The sequence below is a fragment of the Cryptomeria japonica genome, chromosome 10 (assembly GCF_030272615.1).
Source record: "Cryptomeria japonica chromosome 10, Sugi_1.0, whole genome shotgun sequence".
Classification (NCBI taxonomy): Eukaryota; Viridiplantae; Streptophyta; class Pinopsida; order Cupressales; family Cupressaceae; genus Cryptomeria; species Cryptomeria japonica.
This window is the reverse complement of record NC_081414.1, coordinates 370,824,515-370,837,729: the sequence shown is the minus strand read 5'-3', so window position 1 is coordinate 370,837,729 and position 13,215 is coordinate 370,824,515.

The window sequence follows — 13,215 nt, the reverse complement described above, 5'->3', positions numbered from 1 at the left end:
AAGAGATTGATTAAGCTACATGATTCAACAATTATGCTAGAAAATGATCAAATTAAGCTAATGCAATTGCTTATAACAACAATGCTCAAATGATATACCTATAGTAACCATGCCTAAATTGATAATGAGATGGGATCCTTTGTGCTCCAAAATGGGGTATATTTATAGGATTTCCAAGGCTAGGGGTGAGGTGGCAGGAATCAACGGTCAAGATTGAGTTCGAAGATATAAAGGGTGAAATTGGAGGAGGTTGGAGAAGAGGTTGGAGGAAGGGACACTTGTCATCTCTGTGGTGACAAGTGTCAAGGATCCTTGTTCATGAGAGGGCAAGTGTCCAAGGGAGGAGACATGTGGCCAAAGTGCCATGTGTCTCAAGGGAAGAATATCCACACCATAAGAGGTTAGGATAAGGATGTTAGAATGTGCAAGATAGGATAGGGTTAGGCAAAACCCAAGGTTAGGTTAGATGGATGGTTAGGTTAGGTGGTTATAAGTTAGGAGGCATGTGGGTAATTTGAATTTAAAAATTCAAATGATAGGAAAAAGACTAATTAATTTTCAACAACTCATAAATTGATTTGCTTTAATTAATTAGGGGATTAGAAGAATTGATTGAAATGGGGGGAGGATTAATTAATTTGAATCAATTAATCAAAGGGGACTATTGAAATGAACCTATTAGATAAATCCTTAGATTTTTTAATAAGTAGATGAAAGGGAGAATTTAGTCAAATTGCTAATGAAATAAATTAAATTAGGGAGGAGGATTAATTAAATAATTGCTTATTTAATTAATTATCTTTAGACCATTTTTAGGTGTATACATTTTGGCCATCTTTGAAGCGAGGTGTGATGACACATTGATTCAAAGAATATTCTCATTTTGATGATGATATTGGTTCGATAGGATGCCCCAGACATTGATTGATAAATTGCGGTATGATGATGCCCCCTTGGGAGATCAATTGAGATAACTGATCTTTGGAGTGTATGAAGTTTTTGTGAAATTGATATCCCGATTAGAAATGATTCGATTTTTGCAACTGTGGTTGATGAAAGTGCGAGTTCTATGATCATGGTGATGTGGTTCTTCATTATTGATAAAGCTTGATTGATTAGATTGATTAGATAGATATTCAGTCTGGTTTCAGGAATGACACCTCCTATATAAGACAGATGATCAAAGCGTCTGGTTTCAGGAATGATATATCATGTATAAGACTTGATTAGAACGTCTGGTTCCAAGAAAGATACATCATGTATAAGACATGATATAATTGATCTAGATGTGATCAATTGATAGAATTGATAAGGTTGATTGAGTAAAGAACTGACAGTTTGTTGATATTAAGTTGCAAGAGTATTCAGATATGTTGATATTGGTTCGATTGAGGGGGTAACATAAGATTTGCGCCAGGTCAACAATATCTGGAGAGAGATGAGTCATCATTCTGATTGTGTACACACTTATGATGATACCTTGATGATTCCTGTGATAGATTTAACCTTGGATAAGATGAGCATGCGGGATCCCATGCAAGAATGAAATGCAAGCTAAATACAAATAAAATGCAAATAAAATGCAAAGCTACGACCAGATCAGTCACTGGGTTATTGCATTTTTGTCATCATTGAGCTTTTTAAAATTTGTGAAGTGAGTGCAAACATCAATGGTATAATTAAACCATAATGACCTGAGCACTACTTTCCTAGATTTTGATATTGCAAGTTAGCACAAGCATCGAGGTATAATTGAACCAAGATGACCTGTGTAAAACAAACAATATTAACCATTTCAATATGCAAATTGGAAATGTCTTCAATGATACTCTGATGATCATGTCCTCAAACAAATTTGCACATATTAAAGATTAATTTACAGACAACAGACAAGAAAAATGTCACGTTCCTTCCTTGTTCCTCTAGTCAGAGACATCCTAGAGTCACTCAGAAATCATGAAAGCGAAAATCAAGATAGAAAAGTTGAACAATCATGTTAAAATCATTATCCAAAAGATATCATCCATTGAAAGGTGTGTGATGTGCGTAGACTAACCTGTGATAATATGATGGTTGACAATTTGATCTCGTGTTCAACATTGGATGTGTCTCAGTTTTCGCTTGATAAGAGTTTCCTGACTATTGTTCTCCATGTTTGATTAAGTTCAAAATGATAAAAAAATTTGCCCCCAGCTAGGTGCAGGATTTTTCCCCAAGCCTAAAAACAAAGTCATTATGATATACCCAATGATCCAAACCATGACGAGAAGTCACCTGGGATTTCTATGTATGTACAAAGGCTTTATTATGGATATGAACAACACTGATGGAAAATGAATGCAAGCGGAAGGATGCATGAACTAATAGGTGGAAGAGATAGCAGATAGATAACGCTTGTTTTTCAGGTTTTCACCAGCCATTTTTATTGCACTTTTTCTCATATTCTTTTTTTTTTTCCCGATTTTTCACTGTTTTTGGATTTTCTTGCTTTTTCACTGTTTTTGGATTTTTCTACTTTTTCACTGTTTTTGGATTTTTCTGCTTTTTCAGACATAAAACTTCTTCAGATGCATGCTATTGATGGGTTCCTCGAGCTGATCCTTGTCTTGTGTTGATAGCTGATAGGCTCCTGACCCAAATACCATTGTGACCACAAATGGACCTAACCAGTTTGGTTCAAACTTCCCTTTCTTTTCTCGATCGACCTGGTTGTGTGGATTTTCTTTGAGTACTATTTCCCCAACTTGAAATGTCCTCGATTTGACCTTGTGATTGTAATTGCGGCACATTGTTTGCTGATATACCTTTAAATGATCAAAGGCATTTTGTCTTCGTTCATGGATCAATTTTAACTCTTGCAATCTAGATACTCGTTGTTCTTCATCTGGGATAAGACCTTTTAATGATAATCATAGAGAAGGTATCTCTACTTCTATTGGTAATATTGCTTTTGATCCATAGACAAGAGAGAAAGGTGTGGCACCTATTGGTGTGCAGATACTAGTATGGTAGGCCCATAGAGCAGGGTTCAATTGAATATGCCAATCTCTTCTAGCATCATTCACGGTCTTTTTGAGGATTTTAAGAATAGTTTTGTTTGATGCCTCTGCTTTCCCATTCCCTTGTGGATAGTATGGTGTTGAAAATCTGTGGGATTTTGAATTTCTCACATACTTCTTGGACATCCTGATTCTTGAATGGTCTCCCATTATCAGTGATAATGGTCATGGGTATTCTATAGCAACAGATGATGTAGTGATATTGATGAGAGGTACTGCCTCAATTCATTTTGTGAAATATTCTGTAGCTACAAGGATGAATTTGTGACCATTGGATGAAGAAGGATTTATCTTTCCTACTAGATCAAGACCCCATTGGCAGAAAGGCCAAGATATTGCCAAAGCATGAAGTTCTTGTGCTAGTGCATGAATCAAATTTCCATGGATTTGACATTGTTTGCATTGTTTAGCTATCTGAAAAGAATCTTGTTCCATAGTTGGCCAATAATAGCCCAAGCATATGAGTTTCAAAAGGGCAAGACCACTTGAATGAGTGCCACAAATGTCATTATGGACTTCATGTAAGGCTTTCTCAGATTCTTCTTGTTCGAGACATCTTAAAAGAGTACCGTCCAGACCTTGTTTAAAAAGGGTATCCGCTACAAGGATATAATGGGAGGATTGACGAATAAAGTTTCTCTTTTGGTTTTTTGATAAGTCAGGAGGGAGGATATTATCTTTTAGGTATGTGTAAGTTTGGCCATAGCGGGAGGAATCATGCCCAACAAGTTGACAGATAGTTTGGGAATCAGGATAATTATGAGCAGGGTAAAACAATTTTTCCACCAGAAATTCATAACGCTCTTGATTTTCTCATGTTTGAAGGAGATGAACAAGTGTTGCCATAGCACCTTCTGCTTTGTTGTCATTCCTTGGAATTTGCTGAAAAGTCATTTCTACAAAGTATTTCTTGATATCATCAACCATCTTTTTATAAGGCATTAAATTTTCATCCTTTGTTTGATAATTATCATAGATTTGATTGATGATGAGCTGAGAATCTCCAAAGACTTGAAGTTGTGTAATGTTCCATTCTATAACCATTTTGATACATGTAACCAAAGCTTCATATTCTACCATATTGTTGGTGCATGGAAAGTTTAATTTGTATGCTTTTGGAATTGTATGACCTTGTGGTGTGATGAATAGAATACCTGCTTCTGATCCATGCTATGTATATGGACCATCAAATTATAATTGCCATGTTTTTGCGGTGACTGTTAGGATATTAGCATCGGGAAACTCAATTTGCAAAGGACGATCATCTTGAAGTGGTGCCTCTGCTAGTTGGTCTGCAATGACTTGCCCCTTGATAACTTTTCTGTCTACATACTCAATATCAAACTTGCTTAGAATCATAATCCATTTTTCTAGTCATCCTGCTAATGTTGCCTTGCTGAGCAAATACTTCAATAGATCAATTTTAGCAATCGACTTGATAGAGTGAGATAGTGGATAGTGTCTTAATTTTTGAGAAGCAAAAACTACCGCCAAGCATTCTTTTTCTGTTGGTGAATAGTTGATCTTGTATCCTACTAATGTTTTGTTGATGTAGTAGATGGCTCATTCTTTTCCCTCATTATCCTATTGTGCAAGTAGAACTCCTAATGATACTTTAGTGGTTGATACATAGAGTAACAATGTATTTCCTAGAATTGGTGACATTAGGATGGGTGGTTGCATGAGATAGGCCTTGATCTTGTTGAACGTGTTCTCACATTGATGGTCCCACCTGAAATGATCATTTTTGTGTAACAAATGAGTAAATGGTTGGCATTTATAGGCTAGCAACAAATCTTCTGATTGATTGTAGTCTTCCTTGAAGTGATCTTAGTTGACTCATATTCTGGGGAGATGCCATTTCCATGATTTCTTTGACCTTAGCTGGATCTACTTCGATACCTCTAGCTGAAACAATGTATCCCAATAGCTTGCTTGAAGTGACACCAAAGGCACATTTCTTGGGATTGAACCGTAGCTTATACTGTTCTAACCTGTCAAAGATCTTTTCTAGTATTCCTATATGTTCTTCTTTGTTGTATGATTTGGCCAATATGTCATCCACATAATCTTCCATGAATGTATGCATCATGTCATGGAATATCGTTGTCATGGTTCTCTGATATGTAGCACCTGCGTCCTTTAGTCCAAAAGGCATGGCGTTCCAGTAGAAAGTACCCCATGGATATGTGAAAGCTGTCTTTTCTTGATCTTTAGGTGCTATTTTAATCTGATTGTATCTGGATAAACCATCAATTAGAGAAAACATGGAGTGTCCAATAGTTAAATCTACAATGTTGTCAATGTTAGGAAGGAAAGTCATCTTTTGGACATGCATTATTAAGATCCCTGAAGTCTATGCATATTTTGATACTTTTATCTGGTTTGGAAACAGGAACGATGTTGGATACCCATTGAGGATATGCTACAGGTCTAATGAATCCAACATCCAATAATTTCTTTAGTTTTGCTTTGACTAGAAGAGCAATATGTGGATGCATTTTCCTTAATTTCTGTTTAATTGGTTTGGCTCCCGGACTGACATTTAAGTGATGCATAATAAGCTCTAGATCCAATCCTGGCATGTCTGCATATGACTAGGTGAAATTGATTTTCCGTCATTTGAAGAATTCCATATATTATTGCATTTCTTGCTCTGACAGAGAAGTTGCTGGATGGAGAATTTTTGGTTGCTTTGTTGTCCCAATGTTAACTGCCTCTGTTGGTTCGATCAAAATGAATGACCTTTCTTGATAGTGCACATGTAAAGTGTCAAATCTCCCATCTTCCGGTGCCTCAAGAAGGTTTTCACCATTAGATGCGTCCTTTATTTTTACTTTTTCTTGATCTAATGTTGCCAAGAAATGGATTTCAGCATTATAACTGATATTGTTTTCTTTATTTTCACTTTTACGACTAGGAGATTTGGCACCCACTTGACTGTAAGATGCATTGTTGAAATTCCTGGTGAAAGTTGTTGTGGGTTCGATTGCATTAAGATATATAGATATGGCATGGTCATTAGGAAAGGTATCAATGGCAATATGTCTTTCATTTTCCCAATCAATAAGTTCGGGGTGGATTAGAGGTAGGGGGTCATCAGGCTGAGATGTTTTGAGGTATCAAGGGTCATGATAGATATGTCAAAGTTTTCGATATGTATGTCAATGTCTAGAATGGTACTCTCATCAGAATGACCTTGCATAAGGAGCTCCTGATCATCCTCGATTAAGTCCAAGTCAGCCGAATGTGATTCTAATTCAAGTGAGCTAGTTCCTAATGTTTGCCCTGCATACGTGTTCTACATCTTCTTCAAAGCAATTTTCTTCAACTGATCCCTCAGAGTGAGAGGAATCCCATTCCCATTTATTAGAATTTGTCTCACTTGCAACTTGCAATCTACATATATGTTTATATAGTGTTTTATTTGTTTCTTCTTCTTTTCTTTCTCTATCTTTTCTTTGTTCATACTCAACCTCTTCTAGACTGAGATTGAGTTCTGTCAACCTTGCTATGAGTTCTCCTTGAGTAGTAGTAGGTTCATGCTTGTTTTTATTGAGAATTAATGTTGCTTGGGAGGTGCTTTTAGTTTATTTTTCCCGTTGATTTGAAGCTTGCTTCTTTTGCCATTTCATGTTTTCTTGTGCTTATTGCTTGGCTGATGCTTCTTCTCTTTCAATTGTTAGTTGTTCTTGTTTGTTTTCATATTCCTCTTATTGTTGGTTAGACAATGTGTCTTCTGGTAGAGTAACTTGTCCATACCCTAAGCCTGCTTTGTCTGTAGCCTGTTGAGTATGAGGTTGGATAGGTTCTAAGATACCTTCTTTTCTTTTTCCTATAGGACATGTTCTAGTGTATCCCATTTTTCTAAGAATGTTAAATCATTTTCCATACTTTCCTATGGGTATGAAGACATTGTTGATCTTTTGTTTGACTTCTTCATCATTGTATAGCCATTGTAGTACATCTTTGTCTTTTGTTTCCTTTGATAAGGTCCCAACACTAACAAATGCTCCATCAAATATTAGAAGATGTTTCACAATTGGTTGTTGTTTAGAGTTTGATGGTTTTGCATAGGACTTAGAAGAGAGTGGTAATTGTGATATTGAATATTCTCCATTCCCTCTATCTCTTAGCTACATTTGTTTTTCCATAATTGACAAAATTAAGGCAAATGATTTTTCTTTGGATTGTGTATTCGAAGATGATGCCTCCCTATTATGAGGAATAATGACTTCTTGAACTAGTTTGAGATTACTATAGTACTGAAATGGATTTGAATATATTGAGATCATGATTTCCTGCCTAATGCAGGGAAATTTTAGGCACTAATGATATGTTGATGGAACAAATTTTATGTCATGTATCCATGGTCTTCCCAACAGTATGTTGTATGATAAGTCCAAGTCTAGAACTTGGCATGCTGTGTCTTTCTGCAAAGGTCCCACTCTGATAGGTTACATAAATCAAGCATTATTACCTCATGTTGGATGTTATAAGAGTACTGTGAAACAAACTTATCCATCAATTCTACGAATGATCTAATTCCAGGTGGAAGTTTTAAGAACCATTCCATAGCTAGTCGACTTAAGCTTTTTGGAAATAATCTCATCAGATAGGTATCCTTATGTGCAAACTCCATACTCAGCATGAACAATTATCATATATGATCCTGGGGATTAGTGCTTCCATTATATTTATTGTATCGAGGAGTTTCACAACCTGTAGGAAATGGTATCATGTTTAGATTTCTATTGAAGGGGTAAGGATAGATTTCTTGAAGCGAGTATCATCTAACAATTCCTCTCTGCATATCTTGAATTTGTGTTTGTAGCGTTTATATTTGTTGTGTAAGAGTTGTGATAAAATTATCAACATGATTTGTCCTTGTATGAGTGTGTGTTCTAGTATGATCTTGATCTCTTCTTGTGTCATCTCGAACCCTTCTTGTGTCTTCATTAGATTTAACATGATTGAGAATTTCTACATCATCCTTTTTAGGAATGCAAGTTTCCTCATTAGTTCTTGTGTTATCAGGAATTGATGTGTCATTCATTCTGAGACCAAAAATATCCTCATGTCATTCGTTATTAGGGGAAGAGTCACTTCTCTTTTGTGCTAATTTGCTCACATCAAAATCTTGGGGGAGTGTAGCACCGGATCTAGCTAACATTAGGAAGTATTTTTCTTTTTCTCCCTCCAACATTTTTGCCATAAATTTATCAAATTTAGGATCTTGTTTGATTTCTCAGAGATGTTGTTTTGTTATTTCCCCTTCTTCTTGTATTTCATTTTCAGGTTCCATGGTTCTATAATCTTCAGTTGTTTCCAATGTTTCAAATTTCTATTCTGTGATCTTCCGTCTCTGCGCTCTAGTTAAAACGTGCATACACGTGTGTTTAATATTGTGCTAGGATTCGATTGTCCAAAAGTTGTTTTGATAAGTGATCAAATGTCAATTTAAATATGATAGAGTGATATGACACAAAAAGATGATTCAAGTGTTTAAAAGTTTGCAAGTTTTTCGATCTTCGGTTTTGGAGTGCAATGATGATGATTTTGATAAAAACCAAGTCCAATAGGAATGATATATCCTACAATTTGGGACAAGGTTATCCTGACCAAACGTTGTATTTTCATGATAGAGGATGATAGATCTTGATGAGAAACTATGTTTTGAGTGATCAGTTTATCAAAGAGGGTGATAATGCATTTTGAAATGTTTAGATCTTGAACTTGTTGAAGGTGAATACTTGGAAATCTTGAGGTGTCTATTTTTAGAATCGGATTTGACAGATGATAAGTTGACCAAGCGAACCAAGGAGACAATCTAAGCACATAATTACAAATAATAGGTACTTATGCTCATTGTAAATTGACCAATCAAATATGATAGGTCTGAAAGGACATGCAAGAAGATAGTTCTAGACTGACATAGACATAAATTTGTAGACACCTTATACAACTTCGAACGACAATTTAAACAGACTCATACGAAAAACTAGAAATCTCACATGACAAAAGGCATAAACTCGTACGAGCTTTCTCACAGAACCAGATGACAAAAGATGACACAAAATTCTCTGCTAAGCTGACATGTACGACAATTCTCACTGGACCAGATGATAAAAGATGACATAAAATTCTCTGCTAAGATGACTTGTATGAGAATTCCCACTAGACCAGACGATAAACTAGATGCTTCGTATGACAAACTAACAAACTCGTATGACAAAGGACAAAACAAAGACAAGAACTTTGTTTGGACAGATTTTTGATCAATTAAGTTTGATGTTTTGCTTTTGTTTTCCAGTTTTAGATGTCTGATTTTCTGTTTTAGGTATGAAGACACAACAAACACGTGATATGATAAGTGACCTCAAGTACAACACGCTAAATCCTAAGGAAGCTGGCTAAGAGAGAAAAGCTTTGCTTGCAAACTTAGGTACACACCCAATAGCTAATTAGAATATAGTCGCTGAGTCTCACACAATGGATTCTCAACACCGTATTATCCAACTCCAAACACCAATGGGGGCATGATATGACAAGTGTCTTGGGAGAGTTACTATCTCTCTTGCACAAAGATTATCCCCCTTTTGGAGGTGAATCAGGTAGCTTCTAATTTTAATCAAAACTAGTAAGGGATCTGTTCGACGCGTCAGGGTAATATAAACTCAATTAAGAAGTCTCCCAGCCTTGAAAACCAAGGTTTGATATACCTAAAGGTACGAAGGAGAGCTATTCCTGAGCACTGCCGTTGACTTGATTTTCATCAAATCATGTTTATTTTATAGTGGGTTGGAGTACTTGGCATTAGCTGTTCCCACTTGGGTTGTTCCCCTCTCACCGACCTTAATGGCTTTGACCTTATAGGCTCCTTGGGAGGGTAGGCCCACTAAAGATATGCACTATTGAAAGGAAAAGACAAGTCTATCTTTTTGATGACCTAAGAAAGGTGAGAGAATACTTGCCTATCATCAAAACACATAAGACATGTTTGTTCATTTCCATTAGCAAAATAAGTGTGCCTAGAACACTTAAATAAGACACAAAGTTTGGTTGAGTCCTCCTAGGCAACCTACAAAATAGATACGTTAGTAGTCACGATGTGTTTTGATGAAATGAAGCTTTGACAAGCAAAATCTTTGACAATCATCCTGCAAAAACTAGTTAGGTTGTTGAAAAACTCACAAACAAACCAGGGTTAGCATTAGTAATAATCAAATTGAAGCATGAAAACCCTAAAATGAATTTTGTTTTGAAAACACAGAAGCATAAATTCGTATGACAATTCTCACCTACTCATATGACAATTCTCACCTGCTTGTACGAGGGCACAAAGGAGCTCATATGAGACAGAAAGTTAACTCATACGAAATTCTGAATTAGACCCGGGCAGAAACCTGCTAGATTGAAAATTTGATGATGTTAAGAGGCCAAAAATGAGATTTCCGGCCCCACGGTGGGCGCCAAAATGTCGTGCCTATGAAGTGTGATACCTGCAGCTGCAACACAAACACTCAATAGATCATTACAAGCATGGTTAGCAAATTAAAAGCAAATGAAAGATGAAGCATGACAAAGTGACCTATCGCCTCCTAAGAGATGCGAGTATGGATTTGCTCTCAGATCTGGATAAGCAATCCCTGTGACTTGACTACACCTAGACGGAGGATTTGAAATGATAATAATATGCAAACTAGATGAGATTGATTATGATATATTGATCCAAGTGGTTAACTAAGCTAATGATATGCATGATTAAGCTACATGATTCAACAATTATGCTATTAAATGATCAAATTAAGCTAATGCAATTTCCTATTACAAAAATGCTCAAATGATATGCCTATAGTAACCATGCCTAAATTGATAATGAGATGGGATCCTTTGTGCTCCAAAATGGGGGATATTTATAGGATTTCCAAGGCCAGGGGTAAGGTGGAAGGAAACAACGGTCAAGATTGAGTCTGAAGACATCAAGGGTGAAATTGGAGGAGGTTGGAGAAGAGTTTGGAGGAAGGGACACTTGTCATCTCTGTGGTGACAAGTGTCAAGGAGCCTTGCTCATGAGAGGGCAAGTGTCCAAGGGAGGAGACATGTGGCCAAAGTGTCATGTGTCTCAAGGGAAGAATATCCACACCATAAGAGGTTAGGATAAGGAGGTTAGAATGTGCAAGATAGGATAGGGTTAAGAAAAACCCAAGGTTGGGTTAGAGGGATGGTTAGGTTAGGTGGTTAGAAGTTAGGAGGCATGTGGGTAATTTGAATTTAAAAATTCAAATAATAGGAAAATGACTAATTAATTTTCAACAACTCATAAATTGATTTGTTTTAATTAATTAGGGGATTAGAAGAATTGATTGAAATGGGGGGAGGATTAATTAATTTTAATTAATTAATCAAAGGGGACTATTGAAATGAACCTATTAGATAAATCCTTAGATTTATTAATAAGTAGATGAAAGGGAGAATTTAGTCAAATTTCTAATGAAATAAATTAAATTAGGGAGGAGGATTAATTAAATAATTGCTTATTTAATTAATTATCTTCAGACCATTTTTAGGTGTATACATTTTGGCCCTCTTTGAAGCGAGGTGTGATGACGCGTTGATTCAAAGAATAATCTCATTTTGATGTTGATATTGGTTCGATAGGATGCCCCAGACATTGATTGATAAATTGTGGTATGATGATAAAATGTCGTTCCTGTGAAGTGTGATACCTACAGTTGCAACACAAACACTCAATAGATCATTACAAGCATGGTTAGCAAATGAAAAGCAAATTAAAGATGAACCATGATAAAGCGACCTATCGCCTCCTAAGAGATTCGAGTATGGATTTGCTCTCAGATCTGGATAAGCAATCCCAGTGACTTTACTACACCTAGATGAAGGATTTGAAATGATAATAATATGCAAACTAGATGAGATTGATTATGATATATTGATCCAAGAGGCTAATTAAGCTAATGATATGCATGATTAAACTATGATGATGATGCAATTAATCTAGAAAAGAGATTGATTAAGCTACATGATTCAACAATTATGCTAGAAAATGATCAAATTAAGCTAATGCAATTTTCTATAACAATAATGCTCAAATGATATGCCTATAGTAACCATGCCTAAATTTATAATGAGATGGGATCCTTTGTGCTCCAAAATGGGGGATATTTATAGGATTTCCAAGGGTAGGGGTGAGGTGGTAGGAATCAACGATCAATATTGACTTTGAAGATATCAAGGGTGAAATTGGAGGAGGTTGGAGAAGAGGTTGGAGGAAGGGACACTCGTCATCTCTGTGGTGACAAGTGTCAAGGAGCGTTTCTCATGAGAGGACAAGTGTCCAAGGGAGGAGACATGTGGCCAAAGTGCCATGTGTCTCAAGGGAAGAATATCCATACCATAAGAGGTTAGGATAGGGAGGTTAGAATGTGCAAGATAGGATAGGGTTAGGCAAAACCCAAGGTTAGGTTAGAGGGATGGCTAGGTTAGGTGGTTAGAAGTTAGGAGGCATGTGGGTAGTTTGAATTTAAAAATTTAAATAATAGGAAAAAGACTAATTAATTTTCAACAACTCATAAATTGATTTGTTTTAATTAATTAGGGGATTAGAAGAATTGATTGAAATGTGGGGAGGATTAATTAATCAAAGGGCACTATTGAAACAAACCTATTAGATAAATCCTTAGATTTATTAATAAGTAGATGAAAGAATAATTTAATCAAATTGCTAATGAATTCAATTAAATTTAGGAGGAGGATTAATTAAATAATTGCTTATTTAATTAATTATCTTTAGACCATTTTTATGTGTATATAGTCATCTAAGTAGTTTACGCCAATTGGTAAAGCATAATCGATAGAGGAGCTAGTTTATCAATGAATCAACAAATAGGACTTCAATCAGTAAGCATGAACAAAGTTGTATTCAAAGCAACTGGTATGAGCGATCAATGAAGAGTTAGGTGATGCTATTTTGTAGGAGTGTTGAAGATTGTATTAGGTAGCTATGCTTCATACCACAATGGTAGATTCAACAGGATGAGCGAGTTATGATGTACAAAGCATTCAATCAAGAAGAACAACTAACTGGTAGAACAAAGTCACTAAGATCGGTAAATCGATACACATTATGTTTTAC